Below are 14,519 nucleotides of genomic sequence, written 5' to 3' on the forward strand. Positions count from 1 at the left end.
TGCTAGGAATAAGCATTCATTTACCTATTCCCTAAATCCCATTTACGGAGTTTGGAGGATGGTGTAGATGCTGTGCATATAGCAGTGAGTAAGAGGTTTGTATTCTCACAAAGCTTACCGTGCAGTGGAATATACTTTGTAGTCAGAGGTGGTCATTTTTTTTCAAAAATTTGAAAATGAATTTTCCCATATTTGATCATAAACATAATCCCACCTTGTTTATCAAAATACATTTTTATTTAAAACATTTCCACTGATAAGCTCCATATTTAATAAAGTCCGATAATATGTAATAAAGTTATCAGAAGAGAAAATACCTTCGATACAGGTGTGTACTGTTTTTAATTAACTTTTGCCTCCTTGGACCCTGTATTCTTTTTCAGATCATCAGGGTAGCTTTTTGAAGACAGTTGCCTTTAGCTTACACACACACACACACACACACACACACACACAAACACACACACACGCCTCCTTAGACACATTTATTATTTCTTTCCAGAACCAGGCTGAAGCACCTGCCCCGCTGTCTGCCTCTGCCCTTGGATTAGGTGTTTTCTCCAAGAACCTTCTCTCTGGGGCCATCCTGAGCCTGTCACTCTTCCATCTCAGTTTCTCCATCTCTAGAGTCCAGGGCTGCGTCTCTCTGTGGCTGTCTCTGGGCCCTAACCTTTCTCTCTTTCAATCGTTCCTTTCTCTTTCCCAACCTCCTCATTTGTCAACTAGAAAGAAGCTGAGGGAAGGAGCTTGAGAAAGGAGTGTCTCCGAAGCGTCTCTCTGGCTCAGTGCTTGGTCCCACATCCCCCGAAGTGGATGTCCTTCCAGTTATGGAAGCGTTGATAGACCATCCACCAGAGAGAACGTCCTTTCTCAAGCCTGAGGTCCCCCTTGTGACTTGTGTTCACACACGGTACCCATGGGATCATCCACCTTCTCAGAAGGTTCTCACCCTTACTGCAGACGAGATACAGGCTGCCTTTGGAAGTGAATCCATTACCACCCCCCTAATAGGCCTAAAGAGACCACATCCCATACCAACCATCGAATATTTCAAGATAAACTTACGTCCTTTTATGAACAAATTGTTTGCATAATTGACATCCTGGGTTGTCGGGAAAGCCTTGCTGCAGTGTTGATTCTGATCGCTCGAATAGTCTCAGTGTGGAGGGGTTTCTTTTACTCTCCTTACCCTCCTCCCACCCCTCGCTCCAATCAGAATATTACTCGTCTGAGAACAAAAGCATTCCTTGAATATCTTAAAAAGCTACCATAGTCAGACTTCACCTGCATGCAAAAAAAATCTGATATTCCCCCCAACCTTTGTGTGAAACCCCCAAGTATATGAAAACAGGTGTGCAGTGCATAAAACATGGGCAATAAGTGTGTGTCCATGCCTCCTCACCTGCAGTGCTGCATCTTCGTGTATCCACACACCAGAGGCACCAGGCGTCTTCAGGGACTACTCTTTGCAGCTGCCTCCTCCGCTCGCTCGGGAATGTTTAGCATCAGAAGGGTCTGTGAATCCCAGCTCTTCTCTGCTGGGTCAGGAGCGGAGTGGGAAATGAGCACTCGGGGTGTCTAAAGTCAGTGGCATTCAAGCTTTGCATGTGTGAGGACATCTTCCCCCATATTCTGCAGTTGGTGCTCTTTTATATCCAGGGACTGAGAAATGACACGTGAAATAAACTAGGAGTTCACTGGTTGGTGTATTCACCCGCCCACATTTTAAAAAATAGTCACTTCACACTAATGCATGTGCCAAGGAAGAGGGCAGTGAGATCATGCTTTACATGTATGATCGTCTCATGTAAGTCAGTCAGCCTGACCTCCTGCTTATTCCTCTTGTGTCCACTGAAGTTCATGGACATTGAGGACATTGCTTGAGGTTATACAACCGGGGGGGTGGTGAAGCCAGAATTTATACCAGGATGGTCTAAATGCTGGAGATGCTCAGAATATGTCGAGATTTTCCGTTCTGAAGCCTGTAGCATCTCCAGATTATAATCACCATCTCAAAGAATAGGAAGGAATAATGAATATAGACATCGTTTATTCTCAGCAGCTTCTATGTGGGAATCTGGGGCACCTCTCATTGGGAAACAGTGCTTCAGACTTCACTAGTCAGAGACCATCCTTGGGAAGGACACTCTCCTCAGAAACGTGCCGTTGTGGGTTTGACAGGAAATACCACTTTACCAGGCTGCCTGCTGCCAACGTGTGCACAGAAGCGTGGAGGGGGCTCTCACTCTCTCCTTGTGATAGGGAAGACACCCTGTCCCCCCCTGTAAAGGGAAGCCTTAGGCAAAGATTCCCCCCTCCACATCCGGGTCAGGCCCCAGGCCCCTCTGTAAAATTAGCTGTACATTATTAGGCTGTTTCTATTCTAAAGCAATAAACGAACAAGAAAAAAGAAATGAAAAAGGAATGATACTTTGCAGCTTACAAATCATGTTCACATATATTTGATTCCACCCACAACTGTGTAAATTATGCAGGTATTTCTCTTACAGTTAGCCTCACTTTATAGAGGAAGAAACTAAGGCTCAAGAAATTATAGTATTTGTCCCTGAATTACATAGCTGGTAAGGAAGACTCAGTCTTGGTCTTCTGACCTCAAATCCTATAGTGAGTCTTGCCAGATAAAATGCAAGACACCCAATTACATTTGAATCTCAGATAAACAACAAATAGTTTCTTAGTATAAATGTAGCCATGCAATCTTTGGTACATACTTATACCATAATTATATACTATGTATATATACACACATACACATATTAGTATAGGATGTACTTATACTAAGAAATTGTTTGCTGTTTATCTGAAATTAGAATTTAGGCGTCCAGTATTTTTAGTTGCGAAATCCGGCACCCACCCATGACCTCTTTTTGTTTCTCCCCTATTCTCCCACACGGTCTTGATATCGGTCTATGATTTAGTAACTACCTCAGGAAGTAATAATAGCTTTTGGGGCTATTCCTTATTAAACACTCGGCACCCACTAAAAGCATAGCATGCTTTATTGTGTATCCTTACAATCACCTTGAAAGTTGGGGGTAATTGTTACCAATTGCCAAGCTGGGGCTCAAAGGAAATAAGCGACTTGGTGAAGGCCTCACAGTGAAAGAAGGTGGGGAATGAACTTAGGACCAGAGTCTGCGTCTCCAATGGCATAAATTACTATCTGCACTCCAAAGTAATTTTTTTAAAAATTAAGAAGAAAATGATGCTTGCTGTCACAAAGGCATCAAGATGCTTGAGGGAAGAGCCCAGGCATTGGCCTTTCTTCAACAAATGAACAAACACAGGCTAAGGAATGGCAGCATCCCAGCAGAAATACATTCCAGGTAGTGGGCCCTCAGGCCGGAGCTGTTTGCTGGCCGATGTGTTTCAAGAGCAACTCACAAGAAGGAGGGGTTGAAAACTCACTGTCATTTACACATCTGTTTTGCCCTAGATGTGTTTTAAATTTTGTCAGGATTATAAACTGTGTTTCAAAACATGAAGATAAATTGGCCCTCTGACCTCTCGTGAGGGGCCATAATTCATCTGAAAGGTTTACCGCCCCGCGTGTCATTCCACAGCTCCCCACTCCTCTTCCAGTTCTTTTAACCCCATTAAACACAGAAAGGGGAGAAAAGGTGAGCAGAGAGTAGCTGGTTTGGTGTGCGTTGGGATGTGGCGCTGAAAGCCCCCAGCCCTCCTGTTAACACAATACTTTTATCTGGTAATCACAGCCTGCGGGAGACAAAATAACAATTCATCTGGAAAACGAGATTAACTCATTTAAGCTAAGTAGCGATCACAGAGAGAAGCGTGTTGGCGGTGTCGGGCTGCAGGAGAGCCTGCGGATTCCGGGCCACTCGGGGCACAGGGCCTGGGGAGCAGGTGCAGCCTGGTGGAAGTAATCGTGCCTTGTTGGAGTCTGCCCTCCCGAGATATGGGTATTACGGGGGACTTCTGCTTATCTCCGACGCAGCCCCTCTCATCTTACCTGCCTTTTCTTCATTAGAGCATCTTCCAGGCACTTGCCTGTCTGGGCGGCTCTGCCAGGAGGAGCGTCTCAGGTGAACGTGCTGCTGTGCCCTTCGCATTCTGGGCCTCTTACGTGGTGAAACCAAACTGCAGTGTGATTCAGCACTTGTTGGTTCCTAAGGAATTTGCTTCACATGGCCTCCTGTTCCAAAGAGATAGTTTGCTTCCTTGCCAGCCGCAGCCCAGAGCTGTTGTTCATCTTATGCTGTTTCGTGCATTTCCTTTCCCTGGCAGTGACTCTCCCGTAGAGATGTCCCCTACGTTGACCTTGTCTTTCCCACCTGGAGCCCTGAGAACAGGTGTTTCACCCACCTCTAATTGCTCCCTCCAATCGCCCAACATCCTGTGCGTTTGGGGCAGTTGGGGACTTGTTTCCTGGACGGCATAGAGTGCCACAGACTGCATATACAGTTCGCTGCCCGGGGACTTGCTTATGGAAGCAGCACATTCAAGAGTTGGGATGGCTGCCCAGGCCTCTGCCTGATTCCCCCCAGTACGTGCCCACCCCACCAAGCCTTTCCAGCATCGCTCTGCTGGGACATCCACAGCCGGGAGACACCCAGGCACCCCAGTTCTCTTGACATGATTAAAGCTGTAACGTGTGCGTTTCTTGTCTCTGCACAATTTTATTTTCTGCTTGTGTGTTTACTGACATCTGGACCACAAGTAACTCCTCTGTTTGTCGACGCCAGATTTGAGGACCTAATGACCACTCGATACGAATTTTAGAAAATGGAGGGTCACGATAGGGGAGTATTTCAAATGAGTTTCTTTAAAGCCAGCTGGTTAAATTCGCCAGAAATTGCACCTGGCTTTGTTCTTGCTAGTCTGGCCTTGTTTGCTAGAGAAGCAAATAGATCATGACTCCTCCAGTGTTCATGGAAATTGTTTGTAACGTTCAAAGCGACGTGCAGGTATACACGTTTTAAAATATAGCACTCTCGTCTTTGAAGAAATGTCCTATTCCCGTGGCTTATTCAGTAATAACTGGGCTGAGTAATTACTTCAACAAATAAAAGCAAGAGGCTCTTATCAAACTGGGATATATTCTTTGAAGGGAAATGTTCGGACTGGGTGGCTGCAGCCATTGAGAGCTTTGTTGAATATTTAACAATTTTTCTGTGGATCCATCAACTCAGAAGACTATCAGTTTTAGAGCATACAGCTGGTCAGGAATAATAGTTTGAAAGACCAGCCCCAAAGATCTTGGTGATGAAGGTGTGAACAGATGACAGAATGATAAACCTTTAATGCTTAAAAATGTGTTTTTATAGTTCCATCCCTGTATAACATCGTCTGATAAATGTATTTGCGACTAACCGACCAAATGAAAGAACCTTCCATAAGGGGACCCAGCACAGTTTGAATATAAATGTTTGCTCCGATTCCCCTGTTGGTGATTGACTATAAGTATTGATCACCGTTAAAGAGTGAGCACACAGGAGCCTCCTCAAATCCTACTGAGCACACACTGCCACTTATAAACGCATGAGTATTGATCACAATTATTCCGTAAACATATCTTACAAATTCCCTCTGTGCACGCGCCATTTAAATTAATCCAAATTCAGAACAAAGCTCACTTGGAAAGAGAAAGAACATATCTTTCAGCAGCTGCCCTCCTGGACATTAAATCATCCGTAATCTGTGCGAGCTCAGCGAAGAAGCAGCCTGAACACCCCCCACCACCACCACCAATTCATGGGAGCCTGAGCTCTCGGGCTCCTGTATCTTGGATGATGGATGCTCTGCCGTGATGTCTTAAGTGAGAAAGTGCTCTGAGTGCGAAGACAATATGCATCTGACTTCAAAGTGTTGCATGGATTGAAAGAGACATGAGCAGCACAGCATCCGAATGCAGCACGTGAAGGTGGCTTTGATTTGGATTTAGATGAACTCACTATCAGAGACAATTGTCTGGGACAATCAGGGAAATCTGACTATGGAGTAGGCAATCGATAGTATTGAGAAAGTACTGTTAATTTGGTAAGCATGATCATATTTTAACTAAAATTCATTTTGTATGAGAGAGGCATACTGAAAAATGTACCAGTGAGATGTCTGGGATTTGCTTTAAAATAATCTAGAAAAAAATAGTTGGAGGGAAAGGTAAACGATTCAAGATTGGAAAATGTAGTTCTTGGGGGACTATGGGTTCATTTAACTAGTTTCTCTTTTGTGAGGTATGTTTGAAATTTTCTGTAATAAAATATTATCTAGCCATCTCAAGAGACAGACTGCCAGGAATGACAGTTAGACAGGTCGTAGTGCGAACCGTAAGAGACAGATCATTCCTGCTAACTGGACCAGCAGAGCTCTGCCCTTTGAGGCTACTTATTTAGCACCTGTGATGGGTTGAACTGTGTTTCCCCCAAATTCATAGGCTGAAGCCCTTACCGCCGTTCCCTCGGAATGTGAATGTGTTTGGGAAGAGGGTCTTTAAAGAGGTGATAAGTTAACATGAGGTCATGAGGGTGATCCGTAATCTAATCTGACTGGTGTTCTCCGAAGAGGAAATGCACACACAAAGACACACGAGGTGTGCATACGTGCAGTGTGGATAACATGTGAGGACACAGTGAGAAGATGGCCATCCACAACCCAAAGACAGAGGCCTCAGAAGAAACCAAACTTGCCCAGACCTTGACCTAGGAATTCAGCCTCCAATACTAGGAGAAGATAACTTTATGCTGCTTAAGCCGCCCGGTGTGGGTATTTTTTATGGCGTCCCTGGGAGACTAATGCACAGGTCCTTCTATGAATGTAGTGGGAGAAAAATAAAGCCTGAGGTTTGGGACTCAAGGAGCAGGGGATCACCACCTGGCTGGACCTCTGAGTAGGAGGACTTTGTGGGGACCCGTGCGCACATGTCCAGGTTTTATTTCTAGGAGACCGTACTTGGTGGGAGGAGGAGGCAAGTGGGAAAAAGGAAAGGAAAATGTGGGATGCTGGGTAACTGGATAAACCCAAAAGTCTTCCTTGGGGTCCCCTTTTACAGTGTGGCCGTGTCACACTATTGTGCTTAATGAACATTAGGTTTGCTCTCCTTCATTCACCTGTTAGGTCCTGACAGCAATGGACACCTGTGCAAGGTGCCGTTCTAGGAGTGACATGGAGGATGACAAAGAGCCAGTCACACGACGATAGAGCAGCAGCACGTCCCAAGCAGAAGAAACAGTGGTTGAGATCTCTGGACATACAAGGGAGTTTGGCGTGTTTGAGGAAATAGAGAGGCTCAGTGGAGTTAGAATAAATCAAGGAGCAGGTTCAAGGTGAAAGCTGAGTGGTGGTCTGGGACCAAATCACACAGAGCCTTGTAAACCATGGGCGGGGGGGGTTGACGTTTGACTCTGGTTTCAGTAAGGAGCCACTGGCTGGTTTTCAGTTAGAGATTGGTAGGTTATGATATGATAATATATGTTTGATACAAGATAGCACGTATGATGTAATATATTATGACGTGACTCATGCCGACACCGTGGCTGTTGGGTATTGAATGGATCGTCATGGTTTAGGATTGGAAACACAGAGACCAGTTAGAAGGTTTATCATCGAGGAACGAGTTCAGTGGCAGGTTAGAGAAAACACTAGTGAAATTAGCTTAAGCAAATAGGGCTCTGTCTTTTCTTGCTTAATAAGAAGCCCAGAGGGAGGCAGTTGCTGGCAGTGGCTCAGTTGGCTCAGCAGCTCAACAGTTGTCAGAGTTCTGGGTCACCAGCCCTGTGATTCTCTAGGTCGTTCCTCTGGGCTCTTAGATGGCCATCACTCCATAAGACATACCATTTGGGTTCCAGGTGGGAAGAAAGAGAAGGGAATGGTACCAGCTGGGTCTGACCCTTTTTTCATGAAAGGCAGAAGCTTTTCCAGAATCCCTCAAGTGACTTCTGCATACAATTGATTCGCAGATAGACTTTGTCATATGGCCTCCTGGGCTGCAAGGAATGCTGCGTAAGCATGTGGAAGTCTGCAGGGGAGAAGGCTGATAGGGTCGCCAACCATGATATCTGCCACAGGAGGTCTTGCATGGCTTTGAGTGAGAAATCATGTGGTCTCAGAGAGGATGCACGTTAATGAACATTATCACCAAGAGGAATGTCTAAAAGAAAGGAGAAGGAGGAAAAAAGCTCTTAAGTCCATCCACTACTCATCTGCCTTATATTTGAGTTAGCTCATTTAATCCTCATAACTAGCTATGAGGTATGTGTTAACTTTCTTGTTTTACAGGTGAGAAAACAGGGACAATGACATTCAGACTTTTTCCAGGTCACAAGTAGTAAGTGGAGGAGGTAGGTCCCAGCCCAGGTATTTTGGGAAAGGACGACATGCCCTGTCCCTACTGTGTTGTTTACCAACCCCTGCCCCCCACTGCTCTGCTGCTGTGGGTTCGATTGTGTCACCCAAATAAAAATCCAGAAGGCAAGTTGAAGTCCTAATCTCCAGCAATTCTGAGTGTGACATTGTTTGGAAATAGCATCTTTTCAGAGGTGATCAACTTCAAATGAGGTCATTGGATGGGCCATAATCCAATATGACAGGCGTCCTTATATACGGGGGAAATGTTAACACAGAGGTGACACCTAGAGCAAGATGATGATGTGAAGAGATTCAGAGAGAACGTCACCGGAAGACGAAGGCACACATAGGTGTTATACTGCCGCAAGCCAAGGAACATCTGGGGCTACCGGAAGCTGGAGGGGCAAGGAAGTATTCTGCCCTAGAGGCTTTAGAGGGAGGGTGGCTCTGCTGACACCTTGACTTGAGACTTCTAGCTTTTGCAGCTGTGAAACAATAACTCTGCTGTGGTTCTCAGCCAGTTTGTGGTAGTTTGTTACAGACTTTCTAGGAACCGGTGCACCTGACAAGTCCTGCTTGCTCTTCAAGACTAGAATTATGTGGTAGAGGAATCCTCCCAAGACCCTAATCCTGGATGCACCTTCAGTTTCACCAAAGTCCATGCTCCGGGGTCCCCATGCTACCCTGTGCATACCTCCATGCCATTATCCTCCCAGCCCCTGCTGGACAACTGTCTGTAGCTCTGTGCCAACCCTCATGTCTGTATGCTACTTTTCCAGTGACATCAAGGTAAAGCCCACAGGTCTCCAGGGAGATTTCGTTGGAGGTGTGGGCCACAAGGAGGTGTGACCCCCGTCCAACTTCAGGGCCAACATCTGCTTGGTCCGTATCCTTGTTTCCCCTCCTGGTCAACTGTCACCCTTCTTGTGGCGGCTTTTCTTTACCCAATCTCACCAGTTTCATGTTGGTTCTTCTGTGTTTGTCGCAAAAGAGGTATATCCTGTATGCTTTCCCAAGATCAGGGGATAGGGAACGAATGCCTTGATGCTCAGTAAAGTTGAACTGATGACACCTGTCCCGGTTGTTGAGAGGATGATGGGAAATAACAATTGCTCTGGAAAGTAGAAAAGGTTAAGCAGTTTTATCACATTGTGGTCATAACTATCATGACCAGCATTGCCCAGGCATTGGCTCTAAGCTCCTAGAGGGCAGAGGCATTTTGTACAAATCCAGTCCCTGTGGCTAGGCCTTGCACTTGACCTACACTATGCTAATAGATAGTTCATGTGGTTTTTAAAGTTTAATTCAGTCAATTCAATAGGCAGTGCTAAATTGAGAAACTATGTGAATATAGAGATACGGTGGTCAATAGTCTATTCTGGGAGACACAGCATAATAATTGCAATAAGTATAGGACCTGAAATAATATAATCCTACCTGGTATTATACTATTTATTTAGTTAGCTACGTATTTATAGACTGCTAGCTTTTTGCCCATCTTATTCATTGTCGTATCTCTAGTGCCTTTTGAACAGTGCTTGAGTCTTGGTAGGCAGTCAGCAGTTGTGTATCGAGTGCATAAATTGATAGAGGATGCCAGGGTACTGCTGTGAAGGGCATGGTTTCCTCTCGCCGATGTTGGACAAGGAACGTTTCTTGGGAGAGGAGATAGCTGAGTTGGGTTTTGATGAGTCAATAGGAGTTTCCCTAGACACACTGAGGCAGTGGATTGAATAGAGAGAGAGTATTCCAGGCTGAAGCCTGAAGGGCAAGACTTCATTTCTTCTGTAGAGACTCCAGCCCAGAATTCCTTAGGGCTGGTCTCTGGCAGGTCTAGCAGAGGATTCTGATGGGCAGTAGTTAGAAGCGTCTTTGAAAGGATCCGTATTTTTCTTCTCCTTCCTCCTCCCCACCACTTCATATTAGTATTTCCTTTTCTGTAGCCCCCCACCTCCTTGTGGTGGCAGGAAACCGTGTGCTGGTTTGAAGCATATTCAGAACATAGTGGACTCAACACCAAGTGTCTTATTGTAAATGGATCCACTTTTACTGCAGTTCCTTTAATGGTGCCTAAATGATAAATGTTAATAAAAAAGCATTTTCGCTTGGGAAAGCACAATGGTATTAGCCTGCCAGACTGCCAACGCTATTTACTTTATGGAAAGGGATTTGAAATAAGGGGTTCTGGTAGTTGTATTTTTGCCTCAACAGTTATTTATAGAGAAAGTATGGGCCATTGCATGTTTATAGAATCTTTTCTTTATGGATGCCCGAGTTATTATTTTTTATTGGTTTGGGTACTTATTTTGCACATTTGTAAACAATTATGTAGTTACGCAGCTGTTGTACCACAGAGGCCATATGCATTTCCATGTTAAGAGAAAATTCCATGAGGGATTCTCACTGGATACCATCATAAAAGAATTATTGTAGTGCCAAAAAAAAAAAAAAAAAAAAAAAAAAAAAAAAAAAAAAAAAAAGATTGGCTCAGGAGTTACCACAGGGTTTTTACAGTGTTTGGAGTTAAATGAATTTGATTATTTTTCCCCCAACTTTAGAGCTGTAGTCAGACTTTAAAACTAGATGCGTAGCTTCCGCCTGTTTTCCATACCTGGATGGAAAGCATGTTTTTACTACTGGTCGCAATATGGTTTGATTAATACATACATTGATAAATTCTCTGCCTCTCGTCATAGTCTTGATGGAGAAGGTACATAGGTCAGGAGACTCCCAGTTTTAGTGAGGAATTTTTTTTTTTTTTTTTTTTTTTTTTAAAGGGAGGATTTTTTTGTAAAGGAAGTATTTATTTGGGTGACAAATATTTCTCAAGCCCCTACTCTATGCCAGGAACTGTTCTGTCGATTGATTTGAAGGAGAAATGAAACAAGGCTTTGAGGGACCTGAGGAGCTAAGCCGAAGAGTGGGGGAGATAGGGAGGGTCCATGGTCAGGGTCCATGACTTGGGGAAAATATCATCCAGGGCTCTTCTGAAATAACTTGAACTGACACTCTTTTTTTTTTTTTAATCTGTAAGGTACCAGGCACTATAGAAAATAGTAGTGTGGAGGGAAAGAATGGATGAGCAGAATTCCTGTCCAGCAGATCTAAAGAGGATTGGTTACGATTATGAGCCTCCCATCATACACACCTGGTTTCAAATCCAAGCCCCAACCCCCTACTCCGCATGATTTGGTTATGTGGGTAACCACTTTCCTTTCGAAGCCCATTTGTCCAAGTCTCTGCTCATATTGTGTTAAGCACAGTGCCTGGCCCCCAGCCATCACCGTAGTGAGAGTGATCACGGTGGAGGGGTATTCTCAGGAGACAGCCCCCTGAAAGTCTCACCAACCGTCCCTGCTTATTTGTTCTTGCGAGACCACCAGATGCTAAATCTTCTATCAGGTTGTTGTGTCAGCTCAGGGAAAGAGCAAAAATCCAAAGATAACCCATCTTGCCTTAAAAGAGCACACGGTCTCACTGGGGAGATGGTCCCACGTGCACTGAAAAGGTCTGCAGACGTTGTAACAGCCACCAAGGAAGAGCGTCAGGATGAGATGCTAACAGGGGACACGCATGTTGTTAATTAAGGAAGAGAGAGGGTTTTTTTTTTTTTTTTAAGATTTTATTAATTTATGAGAGAGAGAGTGTGTGTGAAAGAGAGAGGGAGAGAGAGCAGAAGCTGGGGTGGGGAGGAGAGTCAGAGAGAGAAGCAGACTCCCCTGCTGAGCAGGGAGCCCGAGGTGGGGCTCAGCCCCAGGACCCTGGGATCATGACCTGAGCCAAAGGCAGATACTTTATTGACTGAGCCGCCAAGGTGCCCCGGGAGAAGGGTTTTTTTAAATAAGACCTTTTACAAAGGAAATGAAACCCCTGGATGCATTGAAAGGACAGGTTGGAATAAGCATCTTTATTCAAATAAGTTAGTTTGTCCTATTTTACACTGGTTCATAATATTTTCACTTACACGTCCCTCCTCTGAAATGTATTAGTAACATTTATAATTTACCAACTGGAAAATATCACTTAACTTTAAGCAGCAGCAAAGTTAAAAATGAATTTGCACGCATGAGTTTTATCTGTTTCTCGTAGTATAACACACATCAATCAAAAGCAAAACAAATAAACAATAACAACAACAAAAAAGAAAGAATAACCTAACATTTATTTGCAGTATTTTTCTGCAAAATATTATTTGTTTCACTTTGCAGTTTTATTCATTTTAAGCACGTTTTCACCAAAGTGTTCTACTTTAAGCTAGTCTCAATTCAATTTAAAGTGAAAGGTTTTTTGAGTTTAGATAATTTACATATAAAAGCGTTACTGTACATTTTATAAAATGACTGTGTTCGGAAAACAACGATTTCAATTTAATCGTATTGTTATTCTGCAAGTTGAAATGCCTCCCTCTTGCTTCTCGGTATTACTAACAATATTCCTGCTTGTCCTAATTTAAAATTGTTAGTGTTCGAAAATTGATGTGTTTCTTTTAGACCCCACCAGTAAGACTCTAGGCCCACTGTGATTTTTCTGATAGACTTGAAGATTATGTGCAAGTGTGAGACAGAGAATCTTAATAATAGTCTGAGCATGACAGGTATATGGCTCTTTCTAAATTATTTTCTTTCTTTTCCCAAGAAATTTTGTTTGCCAGTGGCCATATCTGTTAACATGCACACACACACGCGCACACACACACACACACACACACACACACACCTTGTACCTCACTTTATGTTTCAAGATTTGCAATGTTTTTTTTTCCCCCTCTGTTTTCTTCCCCCGCCCCTAAAATGCCACTATTGTTCTAGAAAAGTCCTTAGGAACCAGTCACTCTACTTCAGAATCTGCTATTATAATGTGTCTTTGAGAACTAGAGCCAGATGTTTAGGATTTCAGACCACCATATTTGTCGTAGGAAGCCTGCCAATGTTTCAGATTCTTGACCCTTGAATTGTATGTGAGGCTCTGACTATATTAAGGAAAACACCCGAGTTTTATGATTCTGCAAGCTTGGGTTACGCTATAAATTTCCACTGGCCTCTGCTTGTTTGTCTCTTGCAGGGTTTAGGGTTATTCCCCAAGTCTGTTATACAAGCAGCGTCCAAGTGGCTGCCTCCAAAAGCACATTAGATAATTTCTTGGGGAGAGAATAAACAGCTGTTTAAACAGGAGCCACAAAGCTGCATTAAAATTAATTTGGTCCTAACCGAAAGATAAGTACATTCCCCTCAGTTCTCGGAATGAAACCCAGAGCTTGTCTCCAGCAGCGGAAAAGCCTTCAGGATCCCTGACGAGGACGTGCCAGGAGAGCTCCCTTTCAGCTTTTGGATTTACTGTTGCCAGCGCCTGCCTCCTGTTAGTCGGTGTGATTGGGGTAGTTTATCGGTGATCACTCGTAGATGTATATTTATATAAATCTCTTAGCCCCGCATCTCCTTAAACTGTGGTTCTTGATTTGGGGACCACATGGTTTGTGTCTCTCATTTGGCAAGTACCATAAATATCTTACAGCTCATCGTGTCTAACTTACATGCCCTGTGTCTCTATGGAAAAAAAACAGTATTTTTCCATAATGAAAAGAATGATTTTCCCCCTCAATATTCTATCTCCCATTCCCCTCCAGATTTTATATGTATCATAATACTTTTTACATTTACCTTGTTAATTCCTTTTAAAAAAATCCGTATGGTGATAACAATCGTTGTTATTACTGCATGGGGATGTTGGAGGCCAGATGTTATTCAGCTGTCAGGCTGACTGACCACATGTTCTCCGAGGGCTGGGGAGAGCACACAGAGCATTTCTCTTCTTTAGAAGCCCTACATGTTAAGTTCAGGGCAGTCTGAACCACTCCTTTTAGAAATATGCACTATATGTACTGGGTTCAAAGCCTGATTCCACCATTCACTGGCTGTGTGACCTCAGAGAAAGAGCTTACTCTGCCCGAGCCCTTTCTGAAATATTAAGTTGCACCCTCACAGAGATGCCCTGGGGGTTGGTGAGAGAAGGTATACCCAGTGTCAGACGCAGAGCAGGTGCTCCACAGATATTCCCTTCTCCTTTCCTACAAACAAGAGGCCCTACTTTCTGCCCCGATGGATAAAGCATACTGAGCGAACATGAGCGTCTGCATAGAAGTTGGAGTATTTGCTCTCACTACAATCCCAGGAAACCCAGCTGTGTATACGTGA

At 43.9% G+C, this 14,519-nt stretch overlaps 1 protein-coding gene across 1 annotated transcript in view; it reads left to right on the plus strand.

Annotated features, from left to right (window-relative positions):
* WWOX (WW domain containing oxidoreductase) overlaps positions 1 to 14,519 on the plus strand; it is a 923,493-nt gene that overhangs the window by 500,355 nt on the left and 408,619 nt on the right. The window lies entirely within an intron of this gene.

This window comes from Ursus maritimus, unplaced genomic scaffold, assembly GCF_017311325.1.
Source record: "Ursus maritimus isolate PB19 unplaced genomic scaffold, ASM1731132v1 scaffold_19, whole genome shotgun sequence".
NCBI lineage: Eukaryota > Metazoa > Chordata > Mammalia > Carnivora > Ursidae > Ursus > Ursus maritimus.